Source organism: Chelonoidis abingdonii, chromosome 3 (genome assembly GCF_003597395.2).
Source record: "Chelonoidis abingdonii isolate Lonesome George chromosome 3, CheloAbing_2.0, whole genome shotgun sequence".
Classification (NCBI taxonomy): Eukaryota; Metazoa; Chordata; order Testudines; family Testudinidae; genus Chelonoidis; species Chelonoidis abingdonii.
In genome coordinates, this window is record NC_133771.1 from 101,891,595 (window position 1) to 101,919,117 (window position 27,523).

The 27,523-nt window shown below is 46.4% G+C and overlaps 1 protein-coding gene and 1 long non-coding RNA gene across 12 annotated transcripts in view; one reads left to right on the plus strand and one right to left on the minus strand.

The window, feature by feature from the left end:
• The window catches only part of PTPRK (protein tyrosine phosphatase receptor type K), a 656,446-nt gene that overhangs the window by 468,800 nt on the left and 160,123 nt on the right, over positions 1-27,523 (minus strand). The gene's annotated exons all lie outside the window — the stretch shown is intronic.
• Positions 23,711-25,539, plus strand: LOC142046483 (uncharacterized). The gene is made up of 2 exons (XR_012655429.1): positions 23,711-23,943; positions 24,944-25,539. It is a non-coding gene; the product is annotated as an uncharacterized LOC142046483 (long non-coding RNA).

A 27,523-nucleotide genomic window follows, 5' to 3' on the forward strand; every position in this document is an offset into this window, starting at 1 on the left:
TGAGATCCCAAGAGGGGGCTGGGTGGCGGACCTGGGGGTAAAGACGCTCCAGCCCTTTAAGGAATCTAGTCACCATCGGGTGTGAGAAGACAGAGCGGCCGTCGCTCCCCGGGTGGAAGGTGGAGATAGCCGCTAAGTGAACCCGGAGAGAGGATACTGCCAGGCCTTGCTGCTTGAGTGACCAAAGGTAATCGAGGACGATTGGGATGGAAACATCGGTGGGATGGAAGCGCCTCTCCGCGCACCAGTATGTAAAACGTTTCCATTTGGCTACGTATGTCGCTCTCGTAGACGGCTTCCTACTTCCCAGAAGTACCTGCCTCACTGGGGAAGAGCAATGCAACTCGGACCTAGTCAGCCACGCAGGAGCCACGCTGAGAGGTGCAGCGACTGGAGGTCCGGGTGACAAAGCCGGCCGTGGTCTTGCGTGATCAGATCCAGGTAAAGGGGCAGGGGAACAGAGAGAACCAATGCTGCCGGGGCCATGCCGGAGCGATCAGAATCACGCGGGCCCTGTCCCTGCGCACCTGCAGAAGGACCTTGGGGATCAACGGGAACGGAGGGAACGCATAGAAGAGGTGCGTCACCCATGGAATCAGAAAGGCGTCAGCCACCGAGCCCGGCTCGCGACCTTGGAAAGAGCAGAACATCGGGCACTTCCTGTTCCTGCGGGATGCAAAGAGATCCATATGGGGATGCCCCCACCTTCGGAAGAGTGCAAGGGCGACGTCCAGACGAAGGGACCACTCGTGGGAGCAAAAGGACCGGCTGAGACGATCCGCCAGGGTATTCCGAGCCCCGGGGAGAAAGGAAGCGACTAGGTGAACCGAGTGGGCTATGCAAAAGTCCCACAACGTCATGGCCTCCCGACAAAGAAGAGGAGATCTCATTCCACCCTGCTTGTTCACATAGTATACTGCCGTTGTGTTGTGGATAAAAACCGAAACACAGCGGCCCTGGATCTGCCGATGGAACGTTTGACAAGCAAGGCGGACCACCCTCAATTCTCGCACGTTGATATGGAGGGCGAGTTCGGGAGGAGACCAGCGACCCTGGGTCCGCAGGGTACCTAGGTGAGCTCCCCATCCCAAGTTCGAAGAGAGAGGAGTTCTGTTGTCCTTGGCGCAAAACCAAGAGAGTACTACTGTTGAGTTACGCAGGTATCAGATCGGAAGGTCAAATCCTGTTTATACTGGAGAGGCTGGCCAGAGAAGTATACGAGTAAATATTAAAGATTGCTGAGGTAAGTGACTCGAATGTTATTAGTATGAGAGACAGAGAGAATGTCAAGCATAGAGGATGAAGTAGTGAGGTCTGACTGGGACGCCCGAATGAGAGAACAGGCAGATGAGCCGTATAATAGTAGTCTTTAAGAAAGGAGGAGTGAGAGTTCTTAGAGAGAGGAGTCGTCGCTATAATCAAAGAAGAGCAGTCATAAGTAGGCCACAATAGAATTAACGGAGTCTGGATGGTATTAAGAAGTTATTGTGCGTGTCTCTATGTTATGCCTGTAGACACCACAACAATATCCGGTGCATTAATAGTGATACAGAAGTGGTTAAGCTATGTCGGAAGCATACAATACATAATATTTACACTCTATTCACTAGACTCTGCTTCAATCAAAGAGTTCAGCTGTTTAAGTATGTAGGATAGTTGTGTGTGAGATTCTTACCGTCGAGAGGCCGAACGGGAGGACCGTGAATTGATAGTGCCGGCCGCCGACAACGAAGCGAAGGAACCTCCGATGGGGCGGGGAGATGGCTATATGGAAATAAGCGTCCTGCATGTCGAGGGCGGCGTACCAGTCTCCGGGATCCAGGGATGGAATAATGGTCCCCAGGAAACCATGCGGAACTTCAACTTGACCAGGTATTTGTTGAGCTCTCGTAGGTCGAGGATGGGTCTGAGACCTCCCTTGGCCTTGGGGATCAGAAAGTAACGGGAGTAAAATCCCCTTGCCCCTTCTCGTTCTCTGGAACCTCCTCTATGGCCCCTTTGTCGAGGAGTTTCGCACCTCCTGGAGGAGGATCTGCTCGTGAGAGGGGTCCCTGAAGAGGACGAGGGAGGGGGGGGGAGGGCGGGTACGAAGCAAACTGTAGGTGGTATCCAAGCCGCAGCGTGCGGAGGACCCAGCGGTCTGAAGTAAGCTGGCACCACGCCGGAGGAAGAACGAAAGACGGTTGGAGAAGGGAGGAGATGGATCCGTGGAAGGAACTGGTACAGCGCCCTCGGGCGCACCTTCAAAATGAGGGCTTCGGCCCGGAGGAAGGCTTGGAGGGACCTTGGCTTTGGCCCCCCTGGTTACCCGATTGTCTGCGCCTGCCGTTTCTATTTCGCCGCCTGGCAAAGTCCTGCCTTTGCCTGGGTTGGGGTAAGGCCTGTGCTGCTGCTGAGGGCCTGAATGGTCTACGCTGGGTAACCGGCGTATGCATCCCTAGGGCACGCATAATGACCCTATTATCTTTGAGGCTTTGCAGCCGAGGGTCAGTCTTGTCCGAAAACAGGCCCTGGCCCTCAAACGGAAGGTCCTGGATGGTATATTGGAGTTCCGGAGGAAGGCCAGAGACCTGAAGCCACGAGATGCGGCGCATAGTGACTCCGGAGGCCAGAGTTCTGGCGGCCGAGTCTGCTGCGTCCAAAGCCGCCTGTAGGGAAGTGCGTGCGACCTTTTTCCCCTCGTCAAGGACAGCGGCGAACTCCTGACGAGCGTCTTGTGGGAGGAGCTCCTTAAATTTATCAGCCGCCGCCCAGGTGTTGTACGAGTAGCGGCTGAGCAGAGCTTGCTGGTTGGAGACCCGCAGCTGCAGGGCTCCTGCAGAATAGACCTTGCAGCCAAGCAGGTCCATATGTCTCGCCTCCTTAGACTTGGGGGCCGGAGTTTGTTGTCCATGGCGTTCCCTCTCATTCACAGATTGAACAACGAGGGAACACGGGGGCAGGTGGACATATAAGTACTCATAGCCCTTCGAAGGGACCATGTATTTATGCTCCACACCCCGAGCAGCGGGGGGAACGGAAGCCGGTGACTGCCAGATGGTGGTGGCGTTGGCTTGGATAGTCCTTATGAAGGGTAGGGCGACACGAGTGGGCGCGGCCGCCGAGAGTATGCTCACGACCGGGTCCTCGATCTCGGAGACTTCCTCAGCCTGGATGTTCATATTTTGCGCCACGCACCTGAGGAGATCCTGGTGTGCCCTGAGGTCCAGTGCAGGGGGGGACTGGTGGATGTTGTCCCCGCCACCGCCTCATCTGTGGAGGACAACGAGGAGAGATCTGGCAGGAGCGGGTCTGCTGGCGGCTCTGACTGGAGCACTGCTTCTGACTCTTGCGGGAGCTCAGCATCCGGAGGATGGGACGACCGCTCTTCTGTAGGGGATGGAGGAGGGCGTGAAGAAGTAGCCTTCAGAGCCCTGTGCTCTGAGACAGACGATTGTGGGGGAATTTGCTGAGGGCCCTGGGCTTGATGATACGCCCAGGGGGTCCAGAAGCCCCACTGCTGCGGACCATGATCCTGCTGACCCTCGGAAAAGAGGGCGGCGGGTCTTTCAGCTTCTAGGTACACACTGTCCGCCCGCAAAGAGACAGAGCCTTGGCGAGAGAGCCATGGTGGAGCCGAGCGGGAGTGGTACAGGTCCCGCGTTGCAGATGGCGAAGACCTCCTCGGTGCTGGAGATAGGTGCCGTGAGCCATACCGGCGCCGCGATCGAGACCGGGACCTGCCACCAGCTCGGTGCCGGGAGGTTGACCAGGATCTGGACCGTTGATGGCGGGAACGACTCCTCGAGTCACGGTGCCTGTAACGGTGGCTGGAGCCAGAACGGTGCCGGGAGTATCGGGACCGGCGCGAAGACGATCTGCGCCGCTAGTACGACTGGTGCCGTCGTGGAGAGCGGTGTCGGGACTGTGAGCGGCGCCGTGAGCGAGACCTCCCTCGGGATCGAGATCGGTGCTGGGATCTTGACCGGTGCCGAGCCGGAGAGTCCAGGGACGGCGCTCGCATCGGCGTAGACTTGCCCTTTGATTGTAGAACCCGCACCGGCGGTGCCGGGGGTTGGGGCAGCACAGGCTCCGTTAAGGCGATGAGGTCTCGGGCATGGACGGGACCATCAGCTCTACCCCAAATCTTAGCGGGGAGCTGGGAGGGATCGGACTCAACGGACCTGCCGGGCCCGGAGTCGACGAAGTCCCTGGCACGGCCAACACGGCCGGCGTCGGCGCCGGGTGCTCCTTTCAGGGCTGTTTAGCCGGGGTAGAGGACGTTGAGGGCCTCTTCCCGTGAGCCGGTGCCGGAGAAAGGCGGTGCCGTGGTTTGCGGTGCCGGAGAGATCCGGTGCCGGAGCCGAAGCGGCACTCGGTGCCGAGGACGCAGGGTTAAGTGCCGCTTCCATCAGGAGCGTCTTGAGGCGCTGGTCTCGCTCCTTCTTGGTCCTCGGTCTGAAGGCCTTGCAAATGCGGCACTTCTCGGATGATGTGCGATTCCCCCAGGCACTTCAAGCAGGCGTCGTGGGGATCGCTGGTGGGCATCGGCTTTTTACAGGCCGAGCACGGTTTTGAACCCCGGCGAACCAGGCATGAGCCCGGCGCCGGGCGCGGGAGAGGGCTAGCGCAGCGCCCCGAACCCGCTAACTATATACACTAGAACTATAAACTACAACTATACTATACTAAGTGAACTATAATTAAAACTAAAACTAGAACTAGAACGATGAACGAAGAGAAGCTAGGGATGTGGAGGACAGCTATGCCGCGCTCCACAGTTTCAATGACCGACACGGCGGTAAGAAGGAACTGAGGAGCGGGTGGGTCGGCAGGGGTATATATTACCCACCATGGCGGCGCCACTCTAGGGGACGACCTGCCGGCCCGCTGGAGTTGCTAGGGTAAAAGTCTTCCGACGAACGTGCACGCGCGGCGCGTACACCTACTGGAATGGATATGAGCAATCACTCGAAGAAGAAAGAAGATTTATTAACAAGGAAAACAGATTGCTTTCCTTCTGTTTTTTGTCTTTCTTGTAAGTTTTCATTTCTAGTGTTCATGTGCAAGAATAGGTGGTGCCAGGACAGATATTTAGTGATGGTCAGAAGCAAGGCTGAAGGAAGATATTTGTATTGGTTTTCTTTCGCTTCATATTTTTAATAGACTCTGAAAAGTTGGAAAACTAAATCTTTTTCTTTGTTAGCACTGCTTGTGCAGTGCTATTGTTAGGATTGAAGAGGCACTTCTTTTCTAAAGTATTTTCAAGTACTTATTTATGTTAAAAAATCCTCTTTCAGTTTAAAATTTCTCATGCTCATTCTGCCAAAAAAAATTGTTTGAAGTGTGCAGAGAGCTTAGGTACTGTTGACTGTTTCAGATTTCATGGTGTGAACAGACAGTTTGCCAGTCATTTTTTTCTGGCTATTCCAAAACTTTCCTAAATCAAAGATGGTTCAATATTTAAATTTCCAGACACGAGAGCCTCTTCCAACAAACAGCATGTGGCAGCACTCCTTGCAACTCACTGTACTTTCAGCATGTGGCCGGTGTTGCAAGGAGTGCTGCAACACCGGCCACAAAGAACATATCACCACAGTCCTCAGTTTACTATCCTATTATCCCCCACACCTGTCCAAATCAAATTCAGGGACTCTTAACCTTAAATGCCTTCCATGGAACTAGCCCAAGATACCTCAGAACCTCTCCTCCATGACAACCTTCTTCAACTGCTGTGTCACTAAGGAACTATGAAGCTGTCAATCTCAGGGTGAAATCAGTGTGCTTTGGGGGAGCTATCAACTTGTCATCCTGCCTCCAACCCCTCTGCCCCCTATCCGTCACCCAGCTCCCCACTGCACTCCATCACCAACTCAACCTCCAACTTCTTCCCAGAACCTCAATTCCTTCCTCACTACACCCTCTCATTTCCCCTCTTCACCTCCAGAATCCCAAATCCTCTTGTATTCCTTACCCTCTTGCTCCCCCATCGGCCATGGGAGGCCTGTGTATTTGGGGGGAGGGGAAGAAGAGGGAGTGTCAGTTCACCACCTCCCCCAGGTTGCGGGGGGTCTCCCATCTGACCAAAGCACCTGGAATCTTAGCTTCTAGCACGCACACACACACACACACACCACAAGTCTTTGGGAGCCACTTTTCTATAGCAGCTAGCATTGCTGAGGTATTAGGGAGCCGAGATGACACACTCTCTCCCACAACTATGTCCTCATGCCAGCTGAGAGAGGGAGAGCAAGGTGGATGCTATTAAAAATGGCAGCACAACAAAGGATTCTTCTGCATTCAGGTGATCTTCCTGTGGTGGCTATTCTGGCTTTAAGAGTCCTTTGTGGAACCAGGACAGCACCGCAGGTATAAACACAAGCAAAAAAAAAAATAGGGCTCTATTTAGAAAAGAAAAACTTCCAGTCTAATTAATGGTTAGAGAAATAACCCTTAATTTAATCAAAACATTACAAAAATATCTTACCCAGAAATCGCTTGGAACAGTGATTCCCACCCTTTTCACTAAGACAACCCACAAATGGCATTGTGTCTTTTTTTATTTTTTTGGAGCGGGGTGCAAACCACCATTGCACATACATACACCATCGGCCCCAGCACAACAACCCTAGTCCCAGCCCAGTGCTGAGCAACCACCCCATAGGCAGAGGCGGTTGAAGAGTAAACCTGCCTTGCACTTACCCACAGGGCTGGTCCCAGCTCCCCACTCTGGACATTGTGAGCTGGCACACTGGGTTGCAATGTCACTCAAATTTGGCGCAGTTGCCCCTCCATCATGAAGCAAGGAGACAGGCCCAACCTCACAGCACAGGAACCACCACTGCAGGGTGACTGTGGAGCAGACTCGCTCCCCAAGCCCGCTTGCGACTCTTTGGGGTTTAGACCAATAAGGGGTTGAGTTACCATCTGCCCTGCAGCTCTGGATGCCTTATAAGCTATGCTGCTGTGGCTCTCAGCCTTGACACCAACACCCAGCAGACAAGCACGCTGGTCAGGTTATACCCTGGCTTCCACCAACCAGTTCCTCTTTGCAGGATGACCACAATACTCTCCCAAAACCGTCTGCCCTGTAGCATCCAGCACTCTCATGGAACACTTACAGAAGTTATTAAGTTTGCTGCTCCCTTAAAGAGAGAGCACCCAGTAGTTTATTACCTTAACAGGGATTAACAAACACTACTTAATTAAAGAGCAAAATTGGTTTATAGTGAAAGTAAAACAAATTTATTAAACAAAAATTCATAGGTTGGCATGATACAAAGCATAACAAATTAAGTTAGAAAGGGTTAGAAGCAAAGTAAGTAAACATGCTTCTAAGACTAAACCAGAGTCTGCTGATCAAAGAAGGATTTCTCACCACATCTCTTTTCCAGCATGATCGACCAGATTCCCTAGCCAGCACAGAGCTCAAAACGCTTGGTTTCTTTGTCTCTTCAGGGGAATGATATCTCAGAGGTTCACTCCTCTTCTTTATAGTTCAGTATATCCAGGGCCAGCTACAGACACCAGTGAAGGAAGCAGGTGCTTGGGGCACGCAATGGAACAGGGCAGCACATCCAAGTCTTCGGCGGCGGGTCCCTCAGTCCCTCTCAGATGGAAGGAACCGCCGCTGAACTGCCGCCAAAGAATGAAGCAGCACAGTAGAGCTGCTGCCCAAGTGCCGCTGATCACGGCTTTCCCTCTCCCTCCCCCGTCCCCCCACTTCCCTGCTTGGGACAGCAAAAAAGCTGGAGCTGGCCCTGAGTATATCTTTGAAGTGTATTTTTCTGAAGGGTAACCTTAAGTTCCTTTCCACTGCTAAGTACAGACACCATGGTAGTTCCTCCACCACTGATGATGTTTACAGTGCAAATGATCTCTTTCTGCAACCTCAGATATGAATGGATAGCTCACTGAATTTGATCACACCTGATTTGAGGTGCTTGCCTCCTTCCTTTGTCTGGAGAAGACCTTTTCATCAACTCCCGGGACATGCCTCGTATGAACACATTTCAGTCACACTCTTTGTAGGTTAACCATACATACACCACACAAGAATATGAATAATCAGTGACTTAGTTTTCCAATGATTTATTGCATGCCATGTTTTGGAAAAGGATCATGACAATACAATGTGCCATCTGCTACTGAAGTGCTCTGAGGTCACACCGCTCCCCCTCCCCCTCTTGGGCCTCTCTTCTGCAGCAGGCCAAGAAACTTGTAGGTTTGCCTACGGCTCTCTGACCCATCTAGAACCTTCCTGTGATCCACTAGTGGGTCTGAACCCACCATTTGGAAAACAATGATTTAGAAATTAAGTTGCTTATGGGACATGAATTCACAGTTCTAGTCTATTCTATCAGGCTATCAAGAGAGCAGGTTCCTTTTTTACTTAAATTATTTCATTTTAAAACATTATCTACAGAAGACCAAGTCACTGATTTTTAAATAGAGTTCCTCTTATATTTCACTGCAATTTTCCTTTAAAACAAGCACATCTGACTGTCATTTAAAATAACCTCTACCAATCTGAATACAGGAATGCTAAATAAGGGCTTGTCCTTCCTCCATCAGAAATACAAAGTTATTACTGTGAAATCAGTGCAACCCTCACAAGCTATGGAGTAATATAGTCCAGTCATCTATTAAACCTACATTTGCAAAATAGTTACACAAAGGGTTTCAGCAGCTTCGATTTTACTGACTTTACATGGGGGTTATTCCACTCAAACCTTGCATACCATGTTAACAATGTTTAAAGGCACAGCTGCAGAGTAATTTGAACAAGTAAAGGTAAGTCTAAGTTAAGAACACCTGTTTGACCTGTTCCACATTCAGGAAAAACTTGTCAGCTAAGGGTAGAACAAACCCCCAGGTAAGCAAGGGACTGGGAAAGGCTCTAGCTGCCATGTGGGTGGTTAACAGAGCTGCACAGAAGATGACAATTCAGCTTCTTAGCAACTGTTAAATTTTCAAAATTTGGTTTAATTTCACATTGAGTCTTTTTCATTTCATCAAAAATGTTCCAACCAGCTCTAGTGGTTAGCGACTTTAATCAGGATCCAATAAATTCAGTGTGAACACTAGGTGGTATTGTATTGTATTGTATAAGACACCTAAGAAACCAAACTTCTAAAAAGGGCTAGATGATCGATTTCGTTTTTAGCTGTTACTCATTGGTAAAAGCTCAGGACATGAGGGTAACAACCAAAAAGACTACATTTATGAGTTATGTAATAAATTCTGGATGATTTGGTTAAAGTGAGAAGCCTTCTCCAGGTTCCATCAGGTCCTTCGAGCAAAAATCCATCTTCTAAGCTAAAAAATTGAACATACCTCCAGGTGCTCTTGAATGCAATTTGTGGGTCTCTATTCAAAGAAACCATCATCAAGCACCCATAATGTACAGAAACGGTTCTGCCAGTGAGAGTGAACTCTGTAGACAGTATCGAACAGGCATGATGTAATGAAGTTCCCTGATCTGACTAAATTCTGCGAATCTGTGAATCTCTGGGGTGGCCCTGCAGGTGGCACCAGGTAGGGTCAGGGCATGCACTCTTTCAGAGGTAGACAGCGAGTTTTAAAGCACAGTGTGCTGGGGGGAGGGGGGGGGGTGTTTGTCCATCTTGGTGACCTGGCTGAAGAACATGCAATGCTGCTTTTGAATAAAATGAGTGACTGAAGGAAGGCCAGATCTCTGCAAGCCTGGCATTTCACAAGAACTCAAAACACTTTATGTTCAGGATTTGGCACTGACAGTACATATAGAATGCCTCAAGCTATTCCAAGTCTTCCTGTAAGAGGGTCCAGGTTTCTGACCTGTACAGTAATATAGGCAATACACAGATTTGATAGATTCTGAACTCTCTCAGCACAAAGACATTTTTGCGTCATAAGTGAGACATGGACTTCATGCAGGAAAGAGCAAAACCTATTAATCAAAGAAGTTTGCTACAACTATTTGAACTCTGCTTGCGTAGCCTAGGTAAATGAAATCAAAGCTCTCCATGGTACTCAACCCTACCTGCACAGGGTTTTCTGGTGGCCCAGATCCAAGGTTCTGGACCTGGGTTTTCTGCCGTGAGATGCTCAACCCCATAGTGGGGGCAGTGACTTGGAGACTGTGAAGGGATGGTCTGAAATTCTCTGACTTCCCTGAATTCTTCACAAGCAAGGCAGCAGTATTTGGATACTTCTGGTTGGTAAACAGTTCTCAACCAACCTTGATTCTAATGCGTGAAGCAGCAAGTCCTAATATCCAGATGATACCTCAACAGAATATGGCCAGGGTGAGAATGCATTCCTGCTGCACACCTGAGCTTGTGTAGAAATGCGGTAAAAGATTGAACCAACGTACATGGTACTGGTGTGAAGTTCATGCACCAGATTTAGCAGAATATCCGGAACACCGACTCCTTTCAGTGTGAGCCAATGTGCTGGCCTGTCAATCAAATCAAAAGCCGTGCTAATGTTGAGGTACGCCACACAAAACAGGCAGTTACATTTTCAGTGCACTTAGTCAGAAGGCGGAAGGTAAGGACAGTAGCCATTGTTGACTACCCAAGAGTAAAGCAGATTGCTGTGGATGACACTGTTAAGGACTGGCTGCACCCCACTAAGCAACATGTGAGCAAAGACCTTTCCAGGGACTGATAATGAGATCAGCCTGCAGTTGCCACACTCAGCACAAGATCCTTTACTCTTGTACAGGACACTGCGATGATGTCTTTCCACTCTTGCCGATGCCTATGCTTTTAAGAACAGTTGATGCAGGCTGATGCTCACTGGTTCCCAAGGCACCTTTGAGCAGCTCAGGATGAATACCCTCAGGTCCAACAGCATGTCCATTCCATAACTTTTAGGTGGCCTTTTAGACTTCCTTGAGTGACAGAGGATCAGTGTTTGTCCCTGAGTCTCCAGACATACAGTTCATACAAAGACAAGTGTGAAACTCCTGCAGATTTTATTAAGTAACATACCACAAAAAATACTACTGAAAGATTTGATACTCCAGCCTGAAATGTTTCTGTTCCAGACTAGGGTGACCAGACAGCAAGTGTGAAAAATCGGGACGGGGGTGGGGGGTAAGAGGAGCCTATATAAGAAAAAGATCAAAAAATCGGGACTGTCCCTATACAATTGGGACATCTGGTCACTCTAGTTCCAGACAGACTGCTATTGGGGGGAGAGATAGCTCAGTGGTTTGAGCATTGGCCTGCTAAACCCAGGGTTGTTAGTTCAATCCTTGAATGGGCCATTTAGGGATCTGGGGCAAAAATCTGTGTGGGGATGAGTCCTGCTTTGAGCAGGGGGGGGTTGGACTAGATGACCTCCTGAGGTCCCTTCCAACCCTGATACCAAAAACTTAAAATTAAGATCACACTCACTGTCTCCTTGTCAATAATGGGCTTTAAACACTTGGTAGAAAAAGGCCCTGTAGAAGACTCAGAGGTAAATTCCAAAAGCCACATATTTAGGAGCTCATTCTCCTTGGCTCACTGATGCTTGTATCCTTAACCTCCTAACACAGAGGTGAGCAAATGACAGCCCACAGGGCCATCCTGCCCATCCCCTGAGCTCCTGGCCGGCCCCAGCCCCTCCCCAACTGTCCCCTCACCCCCAGAGCCTCACCTCGCCATGGTGGCAGCATGGCTGGCTCCAGCCGGGCGGCACAGCTCAGGGCAGATTTACGAGTGAACACAGGGTGCCCTGGCATGGGCCCCGCAACAAGGGGACGCCAGGAACTCGGGCAGCTCAGCACTGGGTGCAACCCCCATGGGGGGGGGGGGAGGGGCTGCACTGCGAGAGCAGGTGGGTAGTGCAGGTGGAGGGAGTACAGAGAACACAGGCGGAGGACTCAGGAGGTGCACCAGGCAGCCGTGCAGCTGGCCGGAGAGAAGCAGCACTTTAAAGAGGAAACCGCCGCTTGTCTCTGGCTGCGCGGCTGCCCCTGCTCCTTTTGAGTCCTCTGCCCATGTTCGCAGGGCGCCATTCTGAAAAGGGCTGCGGTCTCAGGGGGTCGGTTAGGGGCAGTCAGGGGACAGGGAGTAGGGGGAGTTGGATGGGGGTGCGGTCCCGGGGGGGTGGTTAGAGGCAGGGATCCCTGGAGGCAGCGGAGGCTAATAAAGGGAGTTTGCAAGGGATCTGTCTGAGAGGAGGTACGCTAAGTGCTGCATTAAGGGGGCTGTGTTGGTGAGTATCTGAGTGTCTGCTGCGGGTACAGTTTGTTAGTTTGACCACGTGCTTGACTGTTTGAAAAAAGTGTGAACTGGGAGTGCTTTGTTCCAGGTGGGCCTTGAGTGAGCCCGACTGTTATAAAAAGGCAGTCAGCAGAGAACCAGCTGAGCGGCGAACAGCAGAGGCTAACAGAGGGAGTTTGCCTGGGGAGAGTGCACTGAGCCTTTCATCTGAATGTTGAGCGTTCAGCTGCAGTTACCTGCACAGGGTGTTTGTTTTTCTTCCACAGGGCAGAAGCGACTTGTCGGTACAAGTGTAAGCTGGTGTCCATACTGGAAGAGAAGGTTCAAGGTCTGGAGAAACAAGTATCGACCCTGAGTTGCATAAGAGAAAATAAAGATTTCCTGGACAGACATCAGGATATGCTTCTATGGGCACAACATTCTGAAGAATCAGAGCAGGCTGCACAGCGGGGATAGAAGGCCTGTGAAGAAATCTGGCAGCATGTGACCTCCAGAAAAAGAAAGAGGAGTGTCCATGTACCAGCAATGCAGATACAGGCGAGCAACCGTTTTCATGTTCTCTCCACAGTACGAATGCGGAGAGTGGACTAGATGATACATCTGAGGGGAGAGAGCAGAAGGAGACTTCACCGACAGGAAGGCCTGAGATGCACTTTCCTAGGGATGGGGGCTCCACGACCACCGCTCCCAAGAGAAGGAGGCAGATGGTAGTGGTCGGGGACTCCCTCCTCAGGGGGACTGAGTAATCTATCTGCCACCTCAACCAGGAAAACCGAGATGTCTGCTGCTTGCCAGAAGCTAGGACTCACAATGTGACGGAGAGACTGCTGAGACTCATTCAGCCCTCGGATCGCTACCCCTTCCTGCTTCCTCACATGAGCACCAATGCTACTGCCAAGGATAACCTTGAGTGGATCACTGCAGACTACGTGGCTCTGGCAAGAAGGATAAAGGAGTTTGAGGTGCAAGTGGTGTTCTCATCCATCCTCCCTGTGCAGGGAAAAGGCCCAGGTAGAGACCGTCAAATCGTGAAAGTCAACGAATGGCTACGTAGGTGGTGTCGAAGAGAAGACTTTGCATTCTTTGACCATGGGATGGTGTTCCAAGAAGAAGGAGTGCTAGGCAGAGACGGGCTACACTTAACGAAGAGAGGGAAGAGCATCTTTGCAAGCAGACTGGCTAATCTAGTGAGGAGGGCTTTAAACTAGGTTCACCGGGGGAAGGAGACCAAACCCCTGAGGTAAGTGGGGAAAAGGGATACCAGGAGGAAACACGAGCAAGAGAGGAGGACTCCTGTCTCATACTGAGAAAGTGGGACAATCAGCGAGTTATCATAAGTGCCTGTACACAAACGCAAAAAGCCTGGGAAACAAGCAGGGAGAACTGGAAGTCCTGGCACAGTCAAGGAACTATGATGTGATTGGAACAGGGGTCAGCACCTTTCAGAAGTGGTGTGCCAAGTCTTCATTTATTCACTTTAAGTTAAGGTTTCGCGTGCCAGTAATACATTTTAATGTTTTTAGAAGATCTCTTCCTGTAAGTCTATAATATATAACTAAACTATTGTCTGTAAAGTAAATAAAGTTTTAAAAATGTTTAAGAAGCTTCACTTAAAATTAAATTAAAATCCAGAGCCCCCCAGACTGGTGGCCAGGACTCAGGCAGTGTGAGTGCCACTGAAAATCAGCTTGCGTGCTGCCTTCGGCACGTATGCCATAGGTTGATACCCCTGGATTGGAACAAGAGAGACTTGGTTGGATAACTCGCATGACTGGAGTACTGTCATGGATGGATATAAACTGTTCAGGAAGGACAGGTAGGGCAGAAAAGGTGGATGAGTTGCATTGTATGCAAGAGAGCAGTATGATTGCTCAGAGCTCCGGTATGAAACTGCAGAAAAACCTGAGAGTCTCTGGATTAAGTTTAGAGATGTGAACAACACGGCTGATGTCGTGGTGGGAGTCTGCTATAGACCGCCAGACCAGGGGGATGAGGTGGACGAGGCTTTCTTCTGGCAACTAAGAGAAGTTACTAGATCACAGGCCTTGGTTCCCATGAGGGACTTCAATCACCCTGATATCTGCTGGGAGAGCAATACAGCGGTGCACAGACAATCCAGGAAGTTTTTGGAAAGTGTAGGGGACAATTTCCTGGTGCAAGTGCTGGAGGAACTAAATATGGCAGAGCTCTTCTTGACCTGCTGCTCACAACCCGGGAGGAATTAGTAGAAGAAGCAAAAGTGGATGGGAACCTGGGAGGCAGTGACCATGAGATGGTCGAGTTCAGGATCCTGACACAAGGAAGAAAGGAGAGCAGAAGAATATGGACCCTGGACTTCAGAAAAGCAGACTTTTACTACCTCAGGGAACTGTTGGTTAGAATCTCCCTGGAGAACACCACGAAGGGAAAGGAGTCCAGGAGAGCTGGCTATATTGTTAAAGAATCCTTATTGAGGTTGGCAGGAACAACCATACGATGTGTAGAAAAAATAGAATATGCAGGCGCCCAGCTGGCTTAACATGAAATCTTGCTGATCTTAAACACAAAAAGAAGCTTACAAGAAGTGGAAGATTGGACAAAATGACAGAGAGAGGAGTATTAAAAATTGCTCAGGCACACAGGAGTGAAATCAGGAACGCTAAATCACAGTTGAGTTGCAGTTAGAGGGATGTTACAGTAACAAGAAGGGTTTTCAGTATGTTAGCACGAAGAAGAATCAAGGAAAATGTGGGCCCTCCCCTACTCAGGACAAGGGAGCGGGGGGGGTTGTTGCATGGGTCGGGGGTTCTGAGAGGGGCAGAAAGTGGGAGGGGTGGATGGGGGCAGAGAGCTGGCTGTTTGGGGGGGCACAGCCTTCCCTACCCGGCCCTCCATACCGTTTCATGACCCTGCTGTGGCCACCTTCCAGCAGATGGCTGGAATCAGGGGCAGCTCTATGTATTTTGCCGCCCCAAGCATGGCAGTCAGGCAGCCTTTGGCGGCATGCCTGTGGCAGGTCTGCTGGTAACGCGGATTCGGCAGCACGCCTGCAGAAGGTCCACCGGTCCTGCACCTTTAGTGTACCCACCGCCAAAGCTGTGGGACCAGTGGACCTCCCGTAGGCATGCCGCCAAAGGCTCCCTAACTGCTGCCCTTACAGCAACCGGCAGGCGCTCCTCCACAGCTTGCCGCTCCAGGCACGCACTTGGTGCACTGGTGCCTGGAGCCGCACCTAACTGGAATATCCGCCCAGAACAGTTGCAACAAGATGCTTCCTACTTCATCAGGCAAGTGCTACATCATACAGCCTGTCCTTACATCATACTGCCTGTCCTCCTTGCTATGGCAGATCCACTTTCAGAAAACTGCAAGCAGTTCTGTCTGTGACATCAGCATCAGGGTGTCTGTTAGCTGGAAGAAATTATTACATGGGAAATCTGAGGGAGAGTAAAGGTAGTGTTTTAAAGTTACTTTTTACTGCTTAAAAAGTACTTGGTACTGGCTCAATCCAAGCCTTGCAAATGATATACTGTACTACTGCAACCAGGGATAAACCATTGAAAGTAGTTTCTAAATAACCACATATACACTAGTAGTTACATTCAATCACACCACAAGTTAGTATTAACTTAAACTAAATTCTAAAAAACAACCACTTATATTGTATCATATCTTTTTAAAAGTCCCCAAATGAACTAAACCCTACTGAAAAAAAAAAAAAAATCATTTAAAACTAGGTTCTTAATTTCTTATAAAAGTCTTGCATACTCTAAACATTTTACACTGAGCTTCTGGTATAACTTTTCATCTCGTTGTAAATCATTCTAAATGTTTGACTTCAAGAGACAGCACCAACAAAAGTAAATACAAATAACGTTTGTCCACTTTGCCCTTTGCCACCATTAGCACTGATAACTACACTATGTCTTATGGCTGTTGTTTCAATGTAATTGAATTTTCAGAAGATTTTATTTGCTTGGAAACATTTTTGAAGAACAGTATGATCAATTCAGGTAATCAGAAAACCCAACTAAGCATATCTGAGCTAACAAATAGAGCTAGGATTTGTATCTGTAATTTTTGCTATGCAAAAAAAACACGTGCTTTGGCACAAAAATCTGAACATAATCACTGTCCTACATTTTTATTTTCTTGTTTATATTTATTTCATTAAGCTAGATCTTGAAGTACATTGTAGTTCTTCAGAAATAAAAATAATGGATTCTACATAATCATGTGAACAGCATTTCAAACAGTGATTATTTTGGAGAATATTTTATACTTTCATGTGCCTCAAAGACAATATAACAAATGCCATCTACTTAGGATTTACACTACATTGGCAGCATTGTCATTACGTAATTATGGGCCTAAAATGTTAGTTGCTATAACAACTTGGAACAGCTCTACATCCCTTACAATCTGTTGCTGTCTTCCTCTCTCTTCATATGCACACTTATTTTTAACCCTGACTTTTTCCTGATGTATTCTTTGCTAGGCAACATCATTAGCTAAAACTCCTGCTGTGTCAGGATGGCAGATGAAACTGGAGGCATCTCCCATAACCAAGCAAACCTGTCTTCCTCAGATGAACTGCCAGATGTGCCATACTACTTCTGAATGCAGGACTGTGCCAACTTTAATTATGTTCTCTTTTTTGTGGATAGAAGAAAAAAATCTCAATTTCTCAACTCACTAATAAACTGTTTAAAGATTTCAGACTACTGTCTCATGCCAATTCATAGCATGCTGAATTGTAATTTACACATAAAAATTGACATACGCATCATGGGACGAATTTAAGCCTTAGATTTTAAAAACACAAGAATAAAATTACACTTGAGTTCTGCAATACCACAAATACATATTTGTCTCAAAGGCTGCATCATATCACATATGGAATGAACTACTTGTCAATTATCTTCAAAAAATAAAATGAAAGTGCCCACACAAAGAAAGAGGAGTCCATCTCCCCATCCCAAACCTCCAAATTAACATCTAAATTCTACCATTTGTAAATTTTTCTGTAACAGTATAAAAATTGTCAAGAATGGTATTCATGTTGTGCTTAAGATATTGTATTTAAATTAATGAGGTCTGGGGCAGAAACCCAATAGAAAAATCATGCTAATACTGTCGCAAAGATGAGGTACCAAATGACATGGACATGAAAAACGTATTTCCTGTAAATTGCACTAACTGAGGGTGATGGTGATCACATCCGCTGGGAGAAGGAAGGTACGAGTCTTGTGGGCTAAGGTGGCAGAGTGGGAGCAGTTCTTTAATAAGCCATGGAATATTTTCTGCTTGGACTTTTGCTTCCATTACAAATATAGATGGCGAGGGGGGAAGAGAGCATCTGCCTCTCCTTGCAGGGTCCACAAACAATTTGAGGAAGTACCTGAATGATATTCAGTGTGGTAAAGGAATTCTGACTCCTATGTCTTGGTCTAGTCAGAAAGGAATAGACAGCCCTTAAAAGGCACCGTATCACTGTGGAAAATGGGAAAAGAAGGTTTCAAAGAGCTGCAAGATTTCAGACTCTAAAGTTTGTAGGAAAATTACTATGAGTAACTAACATCAGACCAGCTCAAAAGGAACACATGACTAGCATAAAGTTCTATGTAGCATCTCTGAACTTAAGTGAGCACATGTAAGTAAGCACCTCATGAGGAAGTCTTTCTGAAGAAAGTGTTCATTCTGTTAAGGAGTGTTAGCTATATTATGTCCAAAACAATTATTAAGTACAAGACAAAGTGAAGCAACATTTAGTTAGAAATTTTTCACAGCAATCTAAAGAAATATTCATTTATAACAGCTGATGGGTGTTGTTTGTTGAATTTTGTTGTTTTTTTTAATTAAAAGGAGCTGACAGGCTGCTACCCTGGTAGGCTGTCCAGCATCAGGACACTCCTAACTCTTTCTGTGTTAGGAAAATAGGATTTTGCACCCTTAAATCCAGACAGTTTTCTCTTAATCCACAAGCCTAAATAATACTAACTTATAAATATTGAAGATGGAGCCCAGCTTTGGAATGGTTTTACCAGATGGAACTCCCAGTACAGAGAAGCATTCAGCGCTTCCATCCCTGGTTGCCATGACAAGGTCATGAGGCCAAAAAAACAACTGCACCTGCTAGTGTTAACCCAGCAGCAATGTTAACAGACTTCTCCTTATTCAGTTGTTTTTAAAGCAGCTGGTAAATTCTTGCACATAAAAGGTGTCAGGCAGCCTAGTGACCTACTGTGGATGAAGAGTACTGTGGATGCAGAGTAAAGAGAGAGAAGTAATCTTGCAAGTTGTAGGTCAGTTAATATATTCTTTATATACACTTGTGTTCCAGCATGCCAACCTACTTTGGCCCTCAAGACTGCTTTCCACTGGAATTAAATTGGTGAACTAACTCCTTGATTTATATTTCAAAGGTCAATTAAGAATTCTGGGAATGGCTGGCATCTAATCAACTTGAGAAAAGATTAAAACTTGAGCCATTAATTTTTTTGATCAGCAGTGCAAATATGTATGAAAAACACTTGGTGATTCTATCACCTTCAGCTTCCTTAGTCCATCATTTTGTTCCATTAAGAACACACGAGGGAGCTGGGCAGGGGGGAGAGAGGGGTATCAGTATGCTGCATTTGAACAGGATTTCCAGTGAAATGAGTAAACAAACTAATGTCAGGTTTCAAGAACTGAACTAGAGTGATTTGATTCAGCCTTGATTTCCTTCTGCTACAAGACCTTGAGCTGAGAAAGATGATAGGTTTAAAGCATACTGTTGTTTTTGTTAAACTGTAGAGAACAAAAATCAAGGTTTATTAGAAAAAGATACTTAGCACAGAAATAAGGCTAAAGATAGCTACCACCGTAATTAACATGCAAGTTCAAGGCAAACATCATTATATGAAAATTTTCTTCCTATTATAAATTTTAATCAATCACATGAGTTAAAAAAGCATGTAAATTAGGCTAGGTTTTAAAAAAATATTAAATTCCCCATGCTTCTTGAATGCACAAAAAACATTCCTCTCCTTCCAATCAACTTCGAACACAGGAAGTATTACTATCCATATTTCAAGTTCAGATCTTTGATCAAAGATTGCTTTTTAAGACATACAGCTTTCAGATCTTTACTGAAAATGAATAGGCTGGTGACACATTGCAGAATGAAGGCTTTGTTGCAGTAAATCATCAATTAGAAGTAACTTTTAGTTAATATTTGACAATAAATGCGTGCTCTAATTCTTGGGAGGGAACAGGGGAGAGAACAGCAGTTTATCAATCATCAACTGCCTTCAGTACTGGAAAAATGCAAAATGTCACGGTCCAATACACAAAGCACTCATTTCATTTTATCTTTAGATATCTAAGTTAGTGTAATTCTTAATTTAATATTCAATGTCACATACACTCATTTTCAAAGAAACTTGAGGGGCACTCTCAAACAAAAGGTAATTAAAATATATTACTTATTAAATATAAAAAGGTATTTGTGTATACAGAGAACTGAAAAAGAGTTTGACACCACCACTACATAAGAACATGTAAATTGTCATACTGGTTCAGATGCATGGCCCATCAGCTCCAGTGTCTTGTCTCTGACAGAGCCCAGCACCAGATGCATGAGAGGAAGATGCAAGCAATCCTGCTGCAGGTAGATGTGGGATAATCTTCCCAATGAAATTCTTGTCCTTGATCCTTGAAGTGTGGAAGTTGAATATCCCCTTACAAAAAAAATTTTAGCATCAACTATAACTCCTCCCGACATTCCTGTTATCCATAGAAGTGTTCAAATCCATTTAAATATTGCTCAAAAATTATCACTACATAAAAAAATAATTTGTGAATCATAAATTTCACTCTTCTCCTACAACTTCCCTTTTTTTAAAATTGTTTTCACCTGATATTGACTTATTTTTCCCCTCTTATATCAGTTTCCATTTTCTCCATAATAACACCCAAATTCCTAATAAAAGTTGAGCAGACCACCAGAGAGCCATGAGAAAACTTATAATGAAGAAAAGGATGGCCCTTAGAATATTTTGGAGATGCAATAACAACCTTCATATCCCTATCAAATATAATAATACTTAGTTAAAACTATGAATAAAGGTGAGCCTTATAGATAAAATTAATCATCCTCATTAAAAGGTTATCTGTCCTTTACCATAATGGTTCTATGATATCCTTAGACAAATTTTGTAGGGACAGGTTCCAAAAAAGCCTTTATAGAAATCTTCAAGGTAGAACACTACTTTCTATGCTTTCCATTTCCAAAACATTAAAGGTTTGGGTTCCACAAGATTCTGGCAACCAATGTAGCATTTAAAAAACAAAAACAGGTTACTAATCTTTGCAGCTAGTGAAGTGGTTTTCTGTTTGTTTTGTTTGCTATTTTTTTTTTTTAAATCTAAAGTTAGTTTAAAAGCCTCAGTTGCACAAACTTGGGGAAAACAGATTAAAAGCAGTTTAGGCTACTTGTTTTCTTACTTCTTTTACTATAAATATTGTTGCAGATATCTGCATGTTAGTAACACAAGATTTGTCACTGCCAGACCTGATCCAATCATTGACCCAAGTCCAGTACCTTGCCTTTAGCAGTGACTATCATCAAGGATTGCAGGGGAAGTTTGGGAGGAAAAAAACAAAAATACAGTGTACCTACCCAATTATGCACTTCTGTATAAGGGCTGAGAAAATTCCTTCCTAGTCCCTGTATCAAGCAGGAGTGTAAAACTCATTTCATACAGAAGGCCTGACTCTTGGCATGGGCCACTTTTGGTCCACAGACTACCCATGAATCTTTGGGTTTGTCTATATAATCGCAGAGTTTGGACTACAGTGGAGTGATGTGTAGAGTGCACCAGTGTGTTACATGCTTAACCCTTCTTTGAAACAAGACAACATCAATGCATACTAGCATGCTCTGCATGGGGAAGTTAGAGCACAACACACTGAGGAGCTATACATGTCACACCCTCAGAGGATGGACTCTGAAGTAATGTGAACAAGCCGGAAGATCCATGAGAAGTCCATAGACCAAATTAATCTGGCCATACTTTTGATATCCCTGAACCATGCAATTTGACTACTCATGTTTAGCCAAAATTAAGAACTCTCTCTTCAGCATTATTTCTACTTATTAATTATTGCAGTGAAGTCTTAGTTCTGTTCTCATGACATTACAGTTTTATGGAAATGGAAGTAATACAATCATAATACAGGATTCGGATTTCAATTTAGGATCAAAGAGATGAAGCCAAATGTTTAAATAGAAGATTGTCACTTAGCAAGACTACCACGTCAAGAAAAGTTATCAAACCACATGAAAGATGCTTGTATTTCAGTCAGATGCATTTGAGTTTCTCTCAATAGAAAAGTCACTTAAGCATCAAAGCAATCCAGTGAGGTTTAATATATGACTCGGAAGAAAAAGCATTAAAGACTCTTCTGTTGTCTTTAAAAGTCAGTATGATGCATTTAGCAAAGATTCACAAGATGCCTTGTCCACTTGTTCTGCTTGGTTGATATTTATTATCTGTTTAGGTAGTGCCCACAATGTACTAAACACAAGACAAGCAAAAGCACTGTTCCAATCCCAAAGAAATGGTAGCTAGTACTTCTTTATTTGTCCATGGAAGAAAATAAAAACCCACCGAGTTTTATAGCTATTATAGTATAGTAATTCATTCATCTTATAAAGGATAACTGACACTTGTGGCATTATCTGAAGGATATGTAAACAACCTCTTTGAACCAGAAGGACTGGTCACCAAAAAAAATTCATATTTCCCATAAAAGAGCAGCAGGTAAATCACACTAATATGAAAATATCTGTCTGTTCCTCTGCCTATCCCCAAAAGCCTTGAAAAAGTTGAGACTTACAGAGGAGCTATACTGCAGATGAACAGATGTTTACTACATAAACATGAGCTTCCAGAATGCATGAGACAGGTACAGCTAGTGGGACTGCTGTAGCTGCTTAAGACAGCTTGTTAAACTACCCATCCTTAGCTTAAACGTGATCAGATACAAGCTCTTTCAAATGATGTCTTAAATGTACAGATACTTTACTGTACATTATCTAGTACTGGAACACTTATTTTTAAGTCATATTACAACATATAAATAACATTAGCCTACTAAAAGATACGGAATAAGTCATTCCAGAGACTAGCCTGAAACAAGTGAGTCCAGGTCTTCATCCTATGCCTTTGTTACACAACTGCCTGCATTTTGTGGTTTCTCAAGACAAATATGTGGACGTTTTTACACAGTGTTTAACAATGTAGATCAGAAGAGGCTTCTTGCATCAATCATAGCCATGTCACCGCAGATATTTTATGTTTGCAAACACATTTAAAATTATACTGAACGAATATCAAATTTAAAAGATTCAGAATAATCAAGAAAGCATTGCCTAGTATTTGGCATATCTACTTTCTTCCTAAAACATGAAGACAACGTGGGCCTCTGACAAGCTACGTTTCAAATTTTGCCATTACTGATTTTATGGCATCTGCCAGAAAACCATGGAGCCTGTGGAAGTGGATAAATATGAGGGACAAACTACCTATTACAAAACAAGATATAAAAAATAAGTTTTAATTAGATGTGTTAGAAAACAGACAAATGTACTGAACTACATTTTACTATGGAGGAAAAAGTATCTGAACAGTCACAGTAAAATATGTCAGCATGTCAATTCCTTTTCTCCAAGAAGGAATACACACAGATCCTTTCCCCGGGGGCTCACAGATGCAGAAATTATAAGACCATAAGGGAACATTATCATCATCCCATTTGATCTCCTGCATGACAAGCCAAACAAGTTCACTCAGCAATTTCTGACTCAAGCTCCTAACTTCTGTTTGAGCTATATCATCTTTTAGGCCTGGTCTACACTACTCGTTTATACCGAATTTAGTAGTGTTAAACCGATTTAACCCTGCACCCGTCCACACAACAAAGCCCTTTATTTCGATATAAAGGGCTCTTAATATTGATATCTGTACTCCTCCCCGACGAGGGGAGGAGCACTTAAATTGGTATTCCCATTTCAGATTAGGGTTAGTGTGGCTGCAATTCGACAGTATAGGCCTCCAGGAGCTATCCCACAGTGCAGCATTGTGACCACTCTGGACAGCAATCTGGAGTCAGATGCACTGGCCAGGTAGACAGGAAAAGCCCCGTGAACTTCTGAATTTCATTTCCTGTTTGCCCAGCATGGACAGCTGATCAGCACAGGTGACACTGCAGTCTGAGAATCGAAAAAGAGCTCCAGCATGGACCGCATGGGAGGTACTGGATCTGATCACTATATGGGGAGAGGATTCCATGCTAACAGAACTCCATTCCAAAAGACAAAATGAAAAAAACATTTAAAAAAATTTCCAAGGCCATGATGGAGAGAGGCCACACCAGGGACTCAGTATAGTGCCCTGTGAAAGTTAAGGAGCTCAGACAAGCCTACCAGAACACCAAAGAAGCAAACGGAAGGTCCGGGGCAGGGCCGCAAACATGCCGCTTCTATGCGGCATGCAATTCTAGGGGGGGTCCGCCACCACTACCCCACCCCTGTCCGTGGATTCCAAGGTGGGGGTAATCTTAGCCATGCCTGAGGATTCTGCGGACGGAGAAGATAAGGAGGAGGAAGAGTAGGACGAACTTGCAGAGAGCATACAGCACTCTGTTCTCCCCAACAGCCAGGAGCTTTCTCTCAGTCTGACAGAAGTACCCTCCCAAGCCACTATCCCAGAAAATGAAGCCATGGAAGGGACCTCTGGTGAGTGTACCTTTGTAAATATAAAACATGGTTTAAAAGCAAGCGTGTTAATTATTAATTTGCCCTGAGGACTTGGGATGCATTCGCGGCCAGTACAGTTACTGGAAAAGTCTGTTAACATGTCTGGGGATGGAGCGGAAATCCTCCAGGGACATCTCCATGAAGCTCTCCTGGAGGTACTCTAGAAGCCTTTGCAGAAGGTTTCTGGGCAGGGCAGCCTTATTCTGTCCTCCATGGTAGGACACTTGACCACGCCATGCATGTAGCAAGCAATCTGGTATCATTGCACGACAAAGCCTAGCTGCGTATGGTCCCGGTGTTTGCTAGCATTCAAGCAACATCCGTTCTTTATCTCGCTGTGTTATCCTCAGGAGAGTGATATCATTCATGGTAACCTCGTTGAAATACAGGAATTTAATTAAGGGGACAGAGATGGTTGGGCTGTTTGCCTGTGGCTTAAAAGAAATCCTTCCCTGCAGTTAGCCAAGCGGGGGGCGGGGGGTGATTGGCACTGAGCTTTTTCGCTTTTGGCTAGCTGGGATCTTCCCTGCTACCAGCCACGCGGTGGGGGGGAGGGTGGCTAGCAGTGATCTTCCATGATACCAGCCACGCGGTGGGGGGAGGGGTAAAGCGATCATCCCACAGAATTGGATGGGGGGGTTCTGGTGTTGCATGTTAACAGGGAAGAAGCAGCATTCAACGGCCTTTGCTTGCTGTTTGGGAAAGGAGGGCACTGTGTATACGAAGGCTGAAGAAGCCGAAAGACAAAGGCTTAACATGGCCGCATGCAAGCTGAATTCTGCCACTTGGACCTGCGTCGGTGATCTCTAACACCAGAGCCACAGACACTCAATATTAAGATGCAAAATGTGACCTTGTACTGAGATAACATGTGCTATATAATGTGAATAGTGCTGTTCACCGTGAAAAAGTATAACCATTGTTCTGTAAAATGTATCTTTTTAAATACTTCTCTCCCTTTTCTCTCTCCCTCATGCAGCTGCAAATTTTTCAAGTCTCCCTCCTCTGTCCCAAAGGCTATCTCAGATAAGGCGGCGGAAAAAAAAAAAGACGTGAGATGAAATGTTCTCGGAAATCATGGAAGTGACCCGCAATGAAAGAGCTCATCTGAATGAGTGGAAGGATGTGTTATCAAAGTACAGGAAAGATGCCAGTGAACGTGAGGAGAGGAGAGACGCTCAACATGAGACGTGGCGGCAGGAAGATCTGAGGAGGCATGATGCAACTCTGGGGCTGCTGCGTAATCAAACGGACACGCTCCGACGTCTGGTGGAGCTTCAGGAACGGCAGCAGGATCACAGAGTGCCGCTGCAGCCCCTGTATAACCATCTCCCCCGTCACCATGTTTCTTAGCTTCCTCACCCATCAGATGACTAAGAACGTGTGGGGGGAGACTCCATGCACCCACCCATTCCACCCCAGTGGACACCCCAACCAAAAGGCTGTCATTATTTTGAAATTCTTTTAGTGGCCTTTTCCTTCCCTCCTATCCTCCTCCCAAACCCCACCCGGGATACCTTGTCAGTTCTCTCCCTCTTTTTATAATTAATAAATAAAGAATAAGTGATTTTTAAATGAGAGTGACTTTATTTCCTTAGAAAGCAAGTGGTAATTGAAGGGGGAGGATGGGTGGCTTACAGGGAATAAGTCATTCAAGAGAGCGGGGGTTCATCAAGGAAAAACAAAACAGTCACACCGTACCCTGGCCTGTGATTAAACTGGTTTTCAAAGCTTCCTGATGCGCATCTCTTCCTGGTGTGCTCTTCTAATCGCCCTGGTGTCTGGCTGCACGTAATTAGCTGCCAGGTGATTTGCCTCAGCCTCCCACCACACCATATAAGGTCTTCCTCTTACTCTCAGGGTTGTGGAGCACACAGCAAGCGGCAAATAACAATAGGGGACATTGTTTGGCTGGAGTTGAGCGGAGTCAGTACATATGCGCCCAGCGCGCCCTATTAAACAGCCAAATGCACTTCTACACATTTGCACATATGCTCAGCTGTAGATTAACAACTCCTACTACTGGTCCAGCTGCCTTGCGTATGGCTTCATGACCCATGCATCAATGGGGTAGGCTCGGTCCCCCAGGATACTACAAGGCCATTCAAATCCCCAACTGTTTTTTTGTCCATACGGAAGTAATTCCCTTCTGCGCAACCATTAAACAGAAGTTAGCGTTCTTGGAAGGACGCGAGCATCATGAACCTTCCCGGCATCCCATGTATGTTTGGGACAACGTCCTTGTGATCCACCCAGTGGCTTGCCACCATGGAAAAGTACCTCTTGCGGTTTATGTACTTGGGTGACCTGGTACTCAGTGCCAAGATAGCGTATGGGTTCCATCTATCGCCCCCACCACAGTCAGCGGAATCCCATTGCACAAAGCCAATCCACTCTGAACCTGAACATTTTCCCAGTAGTCACTAACTTCCTAAGCAGCAGTTAATGATTGCATTGGCTACCTCAATCGCAGCAGCCCCCCACAGTAGATTTGCCCACAACAAACTGATATCCCGATTCGACCCCGGGGTTGGAAGTTTCTGGGGCGGTTGCAGCTTCCGAGGGCTTGCCATCGCTTCTTACAACTGTGAGGCTGCTCTCATCTTGGTATTATGCGCGTTTCAGGGCAGGGAAAGCAGTCACCAAGTTCCATGAAAGTGCCCTTACGCATGCGAAAGTTTCGCAGCCACTGGGAATCGTCCCACACCTGCAACACTATGCAGTCCCACCAGTCTGTGCTTGTTTCCTGGGCCCAAAATTGGCGTTCAATGGCTAGAACCTGGCCCATTACCAGCAGGATCTTCAAAGCGCAGGGGTCTGCGGTTTGAGAGAATTCTGTGTCCATGTCCTCATCACTCTCGTTGCCACACTGCCGTATCCGCTTCCTCCTTGCCTGGTTTTGCAGGTCCTGGTTCAGCATAGACTGCACGAGAATGCGCGAGGTGTTTATAACGTCCTTGATTGCTGTCTTGAGCTGAGCAGGGTCCATGCTTGCCATTCTATGGCGTCTGCACAGTTCACCCAGGAAAAAAGGCGCAAAATGGTTGTCAGCTACTTGCATAGAGGGAGGGGTAAGGCTGTACCCAGAACCACCCACGACAATGTTTTTTGTCCCATCAGGCACTGGGATCTCAACTCAGAATTCCAATAGGTGGAGGAGACTGCGGGAACTATGGGATAGCTACCCACAGTGCAACCCTCCGGAAAATCGACACTAGCCTCAGTACATGGACACACACCGCTGAATGAAAGTGCTTTGTGTGGCCACGTGCACTCGACTTTATACAATCTGTTTTAAAAAACCGGTTTCTGTAAAATCGGAATAATCCCGTAGTGTAGACGGAATAATCCCGTATCTTAGAGAGATATCCAGCTTAATTTAAAGATGCTAGGTGATGGATAATCTACCACAGTGGCGGCCAGCACATCCCTCGGCCTGCGCTGCTTCTCGCAGCCCCCATTAGCCTAAAGCAGCGAATCGCGGCCAGTGGGAGTTGCAATTGGCCGAACCTGCAAACGTGGCAGGTAAACAAACCAGCCCAGCCCACCCTGGGGTTTA